This window comes from Arachis stenosperma, unplaced genomic scaffold, assembly GCF_014773155.1.
Source record: "Arachis stenosperma cultivar V10309 unplaced genomic scaffold, arast.V10309.gnm1.PFL2 arast.V10309.gnm1.Scaffold_100025, whole genome shotgun sequence".
Classification (NCBI taxonomy): domain Eukaryota; kingdom Viridiplantae; phylum Streptophyta; class Magnoliopsida; order Fabales; family Fabaceae; genus Arachis; species Arachis stenosperma.
In genome coordinates, this window is record NW_026651369.1 from 1,074,968 (window position 1) to 1,087,207 (window position 12,240).

Genomic DNA, 12,240 nt, shown 5'->3' on the forward strand with positions numbered 1-12,240 from the left:
CTAGAGTGGCATTAGACGCCAACTCCTTACCTGTTTCTGGCGTCTAAACGCCAGAACTGTGCTTCCTTTGGGTGTTCAACGCCAATTCCTTGCTTGTTTCTGGCGTTGAATGCCAGGACTGAGCATGGGTTGGGCGTTCAACGCCAGCTTCCCACCCATTTTCTGGCGTTTGAGCGCCAGAATTTTTCCTCTCTGGGCTCTGACTGTCCTCAGAGGGATTTTGGGTAGCAGTCTGTTCATTTCTTGGCTTCCTGCTGCCTTGAAGTGAGGTATTTAATATTTTCCCACTTCTTAATTGAATTGTTTGGCATTCTTCTGTTATTTGTTTTGACAACTGTTGTTCTGTTTGCTTCAACTGTATTTCCATATTCATATTAGCCATTCTTGTTTCTTGTAGTATCTCCTTGAATTTGGCTAGCTGTTTTGTTAGAAAATCTAGATGTTGATTGAATTCAGTAACTTGTTCTGTAGGACTGAGTTCAGCAGTTACTGGTTTAGCCTCTTCGTTGATGGAAGGCTCACTGCTTAGGTACAGATGCTGATTTCTGGCAACTGTATCAATGAGCTATTGAGCTTCTTCAATTGTCTTTCTCATGTGTATAGATCCACCAGCTGAGTGGTCTAGAGAAATTTGAGCTTTCTCTGTAAGCCCATAATAAAAGATGCCTAACTGCACCCACTCTGAGAACATTTCAGAGGGGCATTTTCTTAGCATCTCTCTGTATCTCTCCCAAGCATCATAAAGGGATTCATTATCTCCTTGTTTGAAGCCTTGGATGCTCAGTTTTAGCTGTGTCATCCGTTTTGGAGGAAAATAATGATTCAGGAATTTTTCTGATAGCTGTTTCCATGTCTTTATGCTGTCCTTAGGTTGGTTATTTAACCACCTTTTAGCTTGGTCCTTTACAGCAAATGGAAACAGTAATAATCTGTAGATATCCTGATCTACTTCCTTGTCACGTCCTGTGTCAGCAATTTGTAAAAATTGTGCCAGAAACTCTGTAGGCTCTTCCTGTGGAAGACCGGAATACTGTCAACTTTGCTACACCATGATAATGAGCTGAGGATTCAACTCAAAACTACTAACTCCAATGGAGGGTATACATATACTACTCCCATATGAAGCAGTAGTGGGGTTAGCATATGACCCCATAGTCCTTCTGGACTGTTCATTTCCACTTAGGTCCATGATGGAGAAAGGGAGATGATGTGAATTTATTTTATTTATTTTATTATATAAAAATTTTGAAATAATAATAATAAAATAAGATAAAATAAAGACGACAATAAAAATAAAAATAAATAAATAAAAATAAAAAATAAAATAAAAAGAATTTAAAAATATTTTATGAAGATTTTCGAAAAAGTGAGGAGAGAGAAAGTGGTTAGGATATTTTCGAAAAAGATAAATTTTTTTTTTAAAAAAAATTTAAAGGGATAAGATTTGAAAAATTTTGAAATTGAAATCTGAATTTTTATATAAAAAAATTCGAAAATATGGCTTAAAATTAGTTAGAGAAGATAATTTTTTTATTTTTGAATTTTATGATGAAAGAGAAAAACACACAAAAGACACAAGACTTAAAATTTTTAGATCTAATATTCCTTGCTTTCGAAAATTTTGGAGGGAAAACACCAAGGAACACCAAACTTAAAAGTTTTAAGATCAAAACATAAGGAAGACTCAAGAACACTTTGAAGACTCACAAGAACAACAAGAACAAAAATAAAACACCAAACTTAAAATTTTTAGAAAACCACAATAAATTTTCGAAAATTAAAGAAAATTAACAAGAGAACACCAAACTTAAAGTTTAGCACATGATTCAATCAAAGAAAAATTATTTTGAAAATATTTAAAAAAAGAAGATACCCAATTGCCAAGAACATAAGCCAACGCTTTAGCCAACTGAGCTATAAATGTAACGTGTTTTAATATTGTATAAAAAATATTTTTGAAAACTAATATTTTGAAAAAGTACAAGGAAAACACGAAAACACACAGAACAAGAAAAACCAAAGATCAAATAAGAAAAATTGACAAGAACAATTTGAAGATCAAGGAAAAACAAAGAACATGCAATTCGAAAATTGAAAGACAAAGAAAAGCATGCACTGGACACCAAACTTAAAACATGACACTAAACTTCACAGAAAAACTAAAAATTAATAAAGAAAAATAATATTTTTTTGAACAAGTTTTTAAAAGGGATAATAAAGATGCAATTCTAGTGAAAAAAAATTTCCTGATCTAAGCAACAAGATTCACTGTTAGTTGTTCAAACTCAAACAATCCCCGGCAACGGCGCCAAAAACTTGGTGCTCGAAATTGCAATCACACTTTTGCAATACGCACAACTAACCAGCAAGTGCACTGGGTCGTCTAAGTAATACCTTACGTGCATAAGGGTCGAATCCCACGGAGATTGTTGGATTGAAGCAAGCTATGGTTATCTTATTAATCTTAGTCAGGATACCAATAGGATTCTTTAGCCTCGATTGTAAAAATAAAAGAGCATGAAATAAATACTTATTATGCAGTAATGGAGAATACGTTGGAGTTTTGGAGATGCTTTGTCCTCTGAATTTCAGCTTTTCTCTTGTCCTCCTCTTCACATACGCAAGGCTCCTTCCATGGCAAGCTGTATGTAGGGCGTCACCGTTGTCAATGGCTACTTCCCATCCTCTCAGTGAAAATGGTCCAAATGCTCTGTCACAGCACGGCTAATCATTTGTCGGTTCTCAATCATGTCAGAATAAGATCCATTGATCTTTTTGTGTCTGTCACTACGCCTAACACTCGCGAGTTTGAAGCTTGTCACAGTCATCCAATCCTTGAATCCTACTTGGAATACCACAGACAAGGTTTAGACCTTTTGGACTCTCAAGGATGCCGCCAATGGATTCTAGCTTATACCACGAAGATTCTGATTAAGGAATCTAAGAGATACTCATTCAATCTAAAGTAGAACGGAGGTGATTATCAGGCACACGTTCATGGATTGAGGAAGGTGATGAGTGTCATGGATCATCACCTTCTTCATAGTGAAGCACGAATGAACATCTTAGATAGGAACAAGCGTGTTTGAATGGAAAACAGAAATAATTGCATTAATTCATCTAGACGCTGCAGAGCTCCTTACCCACAACAATGGAGTTTAGAGACTCATGCCGTCAAAAGGTATATAATTCAGATCTAAAAATGTTATGAGATACAAAATAAATCTCTAAAAGTTGTTTAAATACTAAACTAGTAACCTAGGTTTACAGAAAATGAGTAAACTAGGATAGATAGTGCAGAAATATACTTCTGGGGCCCACTTGGTGTGTGCTAGGGCTAAGACTTAAGCTTCTCACGTGCCTGGGCTGTTTCTGGAGTTGAACACCAGGTTGTAACCTGTTTCTGGCGTTGAACTCCAACTTGCAACCTGTTTCTGGCGCTGAACGCCAAACTGCAACATGGAACTGGAATTGAACGCCAGTTTACGTCATCTATCTTCGCGAAAAGTATGGACTATTATATATTGCTGGAAAGCCCTGAATGTCTACTTTCCAACCCAATTGAGAGCGCGCCAATTGGACTTCTGTAGCTCCAAAAAATTCATTCCGAGTGCAGGGAGGTCAGAATCCAACAACATTCGCAGTCCTTTTTCAGCCTGAATCAGATTTTTGCTCAGCTCCCTCAATTTCAGCTAGAAAATACCTGAAATCAAAGAAAAACACACAAACTCATAGTAAAGTCCAGAAATATGAATTTTTCCTAAAAACTAATAAAATTATACTAAAAACTAACTAAAACATACTAAATTCTACATGAAATTATCCCCAAAAAGCGTATAAAATATCCGCTCATCACCATCCTCTCAGTGAAAATGGTCCAAATGCTCTGTCACAGCATGGCTAATCATCTGTCGGTTCTCGATCATGTCGGAATAGAATCCATTGATTCTTTTGCGTCTGTCACCACGCCCAACAATCGCTAGTTTGAAGCTCGTCAAAGTCATTCAATCCTTGATTCCTACTCGGAATACCACAGACAAGGTTTAGACTTTTTGGATTCTCAAGAATGGCCACCAATAATTCTAGCTTATACCATGAAGATTCTGATCAAGGAATCCAAGAGATATGCGCTCGGTCTAAGGTAGAACGGAAGTGGTTGTCAATCACGCGTTTATAAGGACGGATGATGATGAGTGTCACGGATCATCACATCCATCAGGTTGAATGGCAGCGAATTTCTTAGAATAAGAATAAGCATGAATTGAATAGAAAATAGTAGTACTTTGCATTAAAACTTGAGGTACAGCAGAGCTCCAGACCTTAATCTATGGTGTGTAGAAACTCCACCGTTGAAAATACATAAGTGGTGGTCCAGGCATGGCCGAATGGCCAGCCCCCATGAGTGATCAAAAGACCGAATGATCAAAGACTAGACGTCCGAAGATGAAAATACAATAATAAAAAGTCCTATTTATACTAGACTAGCTACTAGGGTTTACAAAAATAAGTCTAAGTGCAGAAATCCACTTCCGGGGCCCACTTTGGTGTGTGCTTGGGCTGAGCATGAGCTTTACACGTGTAGAGGCTTCTCTTGGAGTTAAACACCAAGTTGTAACTTGTTTTTGGCGTTTAACTCCGGTTTGTGACGTGTTTCTGACGTTTTACTCAAGAATGCAGCATGGAACTGGCGTTGAACGCCACTTTGCGTCGTCTAAGCTCAAACAAAGTATGGACCATTATATATTGCTGGAAAGCTCTGGATGTCTACTTTCCAACGCCATTGAGAGCGCGCTATTTGGAGTTCTGTAGCTCCAGAAAATCCATTTCGAGTGCAGGGAGGTCAGAATCCAACAACATCAGCAGTCCTTTGTCAGCCTCCTATCAGACTTTTGCTCAGGTCCCTCAATTTTAGCCAAAAATACCTGAAATCACAAAAAAATACACAAACTCATAGTAAAGTCCAGAAATGTGAATTTTGCATAAAAACTAATGAAAACATCCCCAAAAGTAGCTAGATCTTACTAAAAACTACCTAAAAATAATGCCAAAAATCGTATAAATTATCCGCTCATCACAACACCAAACTTAAATTATTGCTTGTCTCCAAGCAACTAAAAATCAAATAGGATAAAAGAAGAGAATATACTATAAATCCCAAATTATCAATGAATATTAGTTCTAATTAGATGAGCGGGACTTGTAGCCTTTTGCTTCTGAACAATTTTGGCATCTCACTTTTTCCTTTGAAGTTCAGAATGATTGGCATCTATAGGAACTCAGAGTTTAGATAGTGTTAAGTATGTTGATTTTTGAACACAGCTACTTTTATGAGTCTTGGCCGTGGCCCTAATCACTTTGTTTTCCAGTATTACCACCGGATACATAAATGCCACAGACACATGACTGGGTGAACCTTTTCAGATTGTGACTCAGCTTTGCTAGAGTCCCCAGTTAGAGGTGTCCAGAGCTCTTAAGTACACTCTTTTTGCTTTGGATCACGACTTTAACCACTTAGTCTCAGGCTTTTCACTTGGACCTGCATGCCACAAGCACATGGTTAGGGACAGCTTGATTTAGCCGCTTAGGCCTGGATTTTATTTCCTTGGGTCCTCCTATCCATTGATGCTCAAAGCCTTGGATCCTTTTTACCTTTGCCTTTTAGTTTTAAGGGCTATTAGCTTTTTCTGCTTGCTTTTTCTTTTTCTTTTATATTTTTTTTGCCACTTTTTTTTTCACTGCTTTTTCTTGCTTCAAGAATCAATTTCATGATTTTTCAGATTATCAATAACATTTCTCTTTGTTCATCATTCTTTCAAGAGCCAACAATTTTAACATTCATAAACAACAAGATCAAAAATATGTACTATTCAAGCATTCATTCAAAAAACAAAAAGTATTGTCACCACATCAATATAATTAAACTAATTTCAAGGATGAATTCGAAACTCATGTACTTCTTGTTCTTTTGTATTAAAAACATTTTTTCATTTAAGAAAGGTGAAGGATTCATGGAATTATTCATAGCCTTAAGACATAGTTACTGAATACTAATGATCATGTAGTAAAGACTCAAAACATAAACAAACATGAAGCTTAAAACCGAAAAACAGAGAAATAGGAACAAGGAAGTTAAGGAATGAGTCCACCTTAGTGATGGTGGCGTCTTCTTCTTGAAGGACCAATGATGTCCTTGAGCTCCTCTATGTCTCTTCCTTGCCTTTGTTGCTCCTCCCTCATAGCTCTTTGATCTTCTCTAATTTCATTGAGAATGATGGAGTGCTCTTGATGTTCCACCTTTAATTGGTCCATGTTGTAACTCAAGTCTTCTAGAGAAGTGTTGAGTTGTTCCCAATAGTTGTTTGGAGGAAAATGCATTCCTTGAGGCATCTCAGGGATTTCTTGATGATGAGCTTCCTCATGCGTCTCTTGAGATCCATGAGTAGGCTCTCTTGTTTGCTCCATCCTCTTCTTAGTGATGGGCTTGTCCTCTTCAATGAGGATGTCTCCTTCGATGATAACTCCAACTGAGTAGCATAGATGAAAAATGAGATGAGGAAAAGCTAGTCTTGCCAAGGTGGAGGGCTTTTCGGCTACTTTGTAGAATTCAAGAGAGATAATTTCATGAACTTCTACTTCTTCTCCAATCATGATGCTATGGATCATGATGGCCCGATCCACAGTCACTTCGGATTGGTTGCTAGTGGAGATGATAGAGCGTTGGATGAACTCCAACTATCCTCTAGCCACAGGCTTAAGGTCCAGTCTTCTCAATTGAACCGGCTTACCTTTAGAGTCTCTTTTCCATTGAGCTCCTTCCACACATATGTCCATGAGGACTTGGTCTAACCTTTTATCAAAGTTGACCCTTCTAGCGTAGGGTCGTGCGTTTTCTTGCATTATAGGCAAGTTGAACGCCAACCTTATATTTTCCGGACTGAAACCTAAGTATTTCCCCCGAACCATTGTAAGATAATTCTTTGGATTCAGGTTCATACTTTGATCATGGTTCCTAGTGATCCATGCATTGGCATAGAACTCTTAAACCATTAAGATTCTGACTTGTTGAATGGGGTTGGTCAGAAATTCCCAACCTCTTCTTTGGATCTCATGTCGGATCTCCGGATACTCATTTTTCTTGAGCATGAAAGGGACCTCAGGGATCACCTTCTTCTTGGCCACAACTTCATAGAAGAGGTCTTGATGGACCTTTGAGATGAATCTCTCCATCTCCCATGACTCGGAGGTGGAAGCTTTTGTCTTTCCTTTCCTCTTTCTAGAGGTTTCTCCGGCCTTAGGTGCCATAAGTGGTTATGGAAAAACAAAAAAAAGCTATGCTTTTACCACACCAAACTTAGAATTTTGCTCGCTCTCGAGCAAAAAAAGAAAGAAGAGAAGAAGAAGAAGAAAATATGAAGGAGAGGGGGAGATGTGTGGTTTCGGCCAAGGTGAAGAAGAGAGGGTTGTGTTGTGTAAAAATGAAGAAGGATAGAGGGGTTTATATAGTGAAGGGAGATGGAGTAGGTTCGGTCATTTAGGGTGGATTTGGGTGGGAAAGGGATTTTAAATTTTGAAGGTAGGTGGGGTTTATGGGGAAGAGTGGATGGATGTGAGTGGTGAAGGGGTAATTGGGAAGAGAGAGATTGAGGTGATTGGTGAAGGGTTTTTGGTGAAGAGTGTTATTGGATTGTGTGAATAAGAGAAAGGGTAAGTTGAGGTAGGTGGAGATCCTGTGGGGTCCATAGATCCTGAGGTGTCAAGGATTTAACATCCCTGCACCAATTAGGCGTGTAAAGTGCCCTTTGCATGCAATCTTGGCATTTAACACCAGATTGATGCTTGTTTCTGGCATTAAACGCCAGTTCTATGCTTGTTTTGGGCGTTCAACGCCAGTCTGCAGCATGCTTCTGGCGTTGAACGCCAGTTCCATGCCTGTTTCTGGCGTTTAACGCCAGCTTCCCTCAGGGTGCAATCCTGGCGTTTGAATGCCAGATTGCTGCTTGTTTCTGGCATTCAACGCCAGATTCATACTCTGTTCTGGCGTTGAACGCCAGCCAGATGCTCCTTACTGGCGTTTAAATGCCAGTAAGCTCTTCCTCCAAGGTGTGCTTTTTCTTCTGCTGTTTTTTATTCTGCTTTTAATTTTAGTATTTGTTTTGTGACTCCACAAGATCATGAACCTAATAAAACATAAAAGAACAATAAAAATATATATAAATAAAAATTGGGTTGCCTCCCAATAAGTGCTTCTTTAATGTCAATAGCTTGACAGTGAGCTCTCTTGGAGCTTCACAGGTGATCAGGTCAATGTTGTAGACTCCCAACACCAAACTTAGAGTTTGAATGTGGGGGTTTCTCAATACCAAACTTAGAGTTTGGTTGTGGCCTCCCAACATCAAACTTAGAGTTTGATTGTGGGGGCTTTGTTTGACTCGGTACTGAGAGAAGCTTTTCATGCTTCCTCTCCATTGTTACAGAAGGATAGCCTTGAGCCTTAAACACAAGGTAGTCCCCATTCAATTGAAGGACTAATTCTCCTCTGTTAACATCAATCACAGCTCCTACTGTGGCTAAGAAGGGTCTTCCAAGGATGGTGCATTCATCCTCCTCCCTCCTAGTGTCTAAGATTATGAAATCAGCAGGGATGTAAAGGCCTTTAACCTTTACTAACACGTCCTCTACCAATCCATAAGCTTGTCTTACTGACTTGTCTGCCAATTGTAATGAGAATTTGGCAGCCTGTACCTCAAAGATCCCCAGTTTCTCCATTACAGAGAGTGGCATAAGATTTATACCTGATCCCAGGTCACATAGAGCCTTCTCAAAGGTCATGGTGCCCATGGTGTAGGGTATTAAGAATTTACCAGAATCTTGTTTCTTTAGAGGTAAAGTTTGTTGAAGCCATGTATCTAGTTCACTAATGAGCAAGGGGGGTGCATCTTCCCAAGTCTCATTACCAAACAACTTGGCATTAAGCTTTATGATAGCTCCTAGATATTGAGCAACTTGATCTCTAGTTACATCTTCATCCTCTTCAGAGGAAGAATAGTTTTCAGAGCTCATGAGTGGCAGAAGGAGGTTTAATGGAATCTCTATGATCTCTATATGAGCCTCAGATTCCTTCAGGTCCTCACTAGGGAACTCCTTCTTGTTTGGGAGACGTCCCATGAGGTCTTCCTCATTGGGATTCACGTCCTCCCCTTCCTCTCTAGGTTCGGCCATTTTGATTATGTCAATGGCCTTGCACTCTCTTTTCGGATTCTCTTCAGTATTGCTTGGGAGTGTACTAGGAGGAGTTTCAGTGACTTTCTTACTCAGATGGCCCACTTGTGCCTCCAAATTTCTGATGGAGGACCTTGTTTCACTCATGAAACCTAAAGTGGCCTTAGACAGATCAGAGACTATGTTTGCTAAGCTAGAGGTGCTCTGCTCAGAATTCTCTATCTGTTGTTAAAAAGATGATGGAAAAAGCTTGCTATTACTGAGCCTATTTCTTCCACCATTATTAAAGCCTTGTTGGGGCTTTTGTTGATCCTTCCATGAGAAATTTGGATGATTTCTCCATGAGGAATTATAGGTGTTTCCATAAGGTTCACCCATGTAATTCACCTCTGCTATTGCAGGGTTCTCAGGATCATAAGCTTCTTCTTCAGAAGATGCCTCTTTAGTACTGTTGGATGCATTTTGTCATCCATTCAGACTTTGAGAAATCATGTTGACTTACTGAGTCAACATTTTATTCTGAGCCAATATGGCATTCAGAGCATCAATTTCAAGAACTCCCTTCCTCTGAGGCGTTCCATTATTCACGAAATTCCTCTCAGAAGTGTACATGAATTGGTTATTTGCAACCATGTCAATAAGTTCTTGAGCTTCTACAGGCGTTTTTTTTAGGTGAATGGATCCACCTGTAGAATGGTCCAGTGACAACTTAGAAAACTCAGATAGACCATAATAGAATATATCCAAAATGGTCCACTCTGAAAGCATGTCAGAAGGACACCTTTTGGTCATCTGCTTGTATCTTTCCCAAGCTTCATAGAGGGATTCACCATCTTTTTGTTTGAAGGTCTGAACATCCACTCTAAGCTTACTCAGCTTTTGAAGAGGAAAGAAATTAGCCAAGAAGGCCGTGACCAGCTTATCCCAAGAGTCCAGGCTATCTTTAGGTTGTGAGTCCAACCATGTTCTAGCTCTGTCTCTTACAACAAAAGGGAAAAGCATGAGCCTGTAGATTTCAGGATCTACTCCATTAGTCTTAACAGTCTTACAGATCTGCAAGAACTCAGTTAAAAACTGATAGGGATCTTCTGATAGAAGTCCATGAAACTTGCAGTTCTGTTGCATTATAGCAACTAGTTGAGGTTTCAGCTCAAAATTGTTTACTCCAATGGCAGGGATTAAGATGCTTCTTCCATCAAATTTGGAAGTAAGTGTAGTATAGTCACCAAGCATCCTCCTTGCATTATTGTTGTTAGGTTCGGCTGCCATATCCTTTTCTTGTTCGAAAATTTCAGTAAGGTTGTCTCTGGATTATTGTATTTTAGCTTCTCTTAGTTTCCTCTTCAGAGTCCTTTCAGGTTCAGGATCAACTTCAACAATAATGCCTTTTTCCTTATTCCTGCTCATATGAAAAAAGAAGAGAACAAAAAAGGAAGAGGAATCCTCTATGTCACAGTATAGAGATTCTTTTATGTTAGTAGAAGAAGAAAGGAATAGAAGAAGGAAAAGGTAAGAATCCAAACACAAGGGGGAGGAATAGGTTCGAATTCTTGAGTAGAAGAGAAGTGTTAGTAAATAAATAAATAAATAGAAGAAGATGAGAGAGAAGAGTTTTTGAAAATTATTTTTGAAAACAGGTTAGTGATTTTTGAAAATTAAGAGAAGAAGTAAAATTAAAATTAAAATTTGAAACAATTAGTTAATTAAAAGATTTTTGAAAAAGAGGGAGGTGATTTTCGAAAATTAGAAAGAGAAAAGCAGTTAGGTGATTTTGAAAAAGATAAGAATACAAAAAAAGTCAATTAGTTAGTTGAAAAAGATTTGAAAATCAATTTTGAAAAGATAAGAAGTTAGAAAAGATATTTTGAAATCAAATTTTTGAAAAAGCTATTATTTGAAAAGATATGATAGAAAAGATATGATTGAATTTTATTTTGAAAAAGATTTGATTTTTTTTAAAATTAAAATTGATTACTTGACTAACAAGAAACTAAAAGATATGATTCTAGAATTTAAAGATTGAACCTTTCTTAACAAGAAAGTAACAAACTTCAAATTTTTGAATCAATCACATTAATTGTTAGTAAAGTTTCGAAAATTATGAGATAAAAATAAGAAAAAGATTTTGAAAAATATTTTTAAATTTTCGAAAATCATAAAAAAATTGAAAAAGATTTGATTTTTGAAAAAGATTTTAAAAAGATAGGATTTCTAAAATTGAAAATTTGACTTGACTAACAAGAAACAACTTATTTTAAAAAATTTTTGACTAAGTCAACCCAAAATTTCGAATTTTATGAGAGAAATAAGGGAAAGATATTTTTTATTTTTGAATTTTTAATGATGAGAGAGAAAAATACAAAAATGACTCACAACATGAAAATTATGAATCAAAACACATGATGCATGCAAGAACACTATGAATGTCAAGATGAACACCAAGAACACTTTGAATGTCAAGATGAACATCAAGAACATATTTTTGAAAAATTTTCAAGAAAAAAAAACATGCAAGACACCAAACTTAGAAATTTTTCATGCTTAGATACTAAGGATTCAAGAATGCATATGAAAAACAACAAAAGACACAAAACAAGAAAATATCAAGATCAAAAAAGAAGACTTGCCAAGAACAACTTGAAGATCATGAAGAACACATGCATGAATTTTCGAAAAATGCATTTTTTTTTCAAAAAAAAAACATGCAATTGACACCAAACTTAAAATTTGACATTAGACTCAAACAAGAAACACAAAACATTTTTTATTTTTATGATTTTATTATTTTTTGGATTTTTTTGAATATTATTTTTAGAAAAACGAAAATAAACAAAAAAATTTTGAAAGATTTTTGAAAAATTTTTGAAAGAAAAATTACCTAATCTGAGCAACAAGATGCACCGTCAGTTGTCCAAACTCGAACAATCCCCGGCAACGGCGCCAAAAACTTGGTGCACGAAATTGTGATCATCAACAATGGCGCCAAAAACTTGGTAGCGCTCTCAAACGTGAATCACACTT

General features: G+C 37.2%; 1 non-coding gene across 1 annotated transcript; it reads left to right on the top strand.

The window, feature by feature from the left end:
• Nucleotides 1-9,981: 9,981 nt before the first annotated feature.
• Nucleotides 9,982-10,089, top strand: LOC130959919 (small nucleolar RNA R71). Its single transcript, XR_009078908.1, has one exon. It is a non-coding gene; the product is annotated as a small nucleolar RNA R71 (small nucleolar RNA).
• Nucleotides 10,090-12,240: the final 2,151 nt, after the last annotated feature.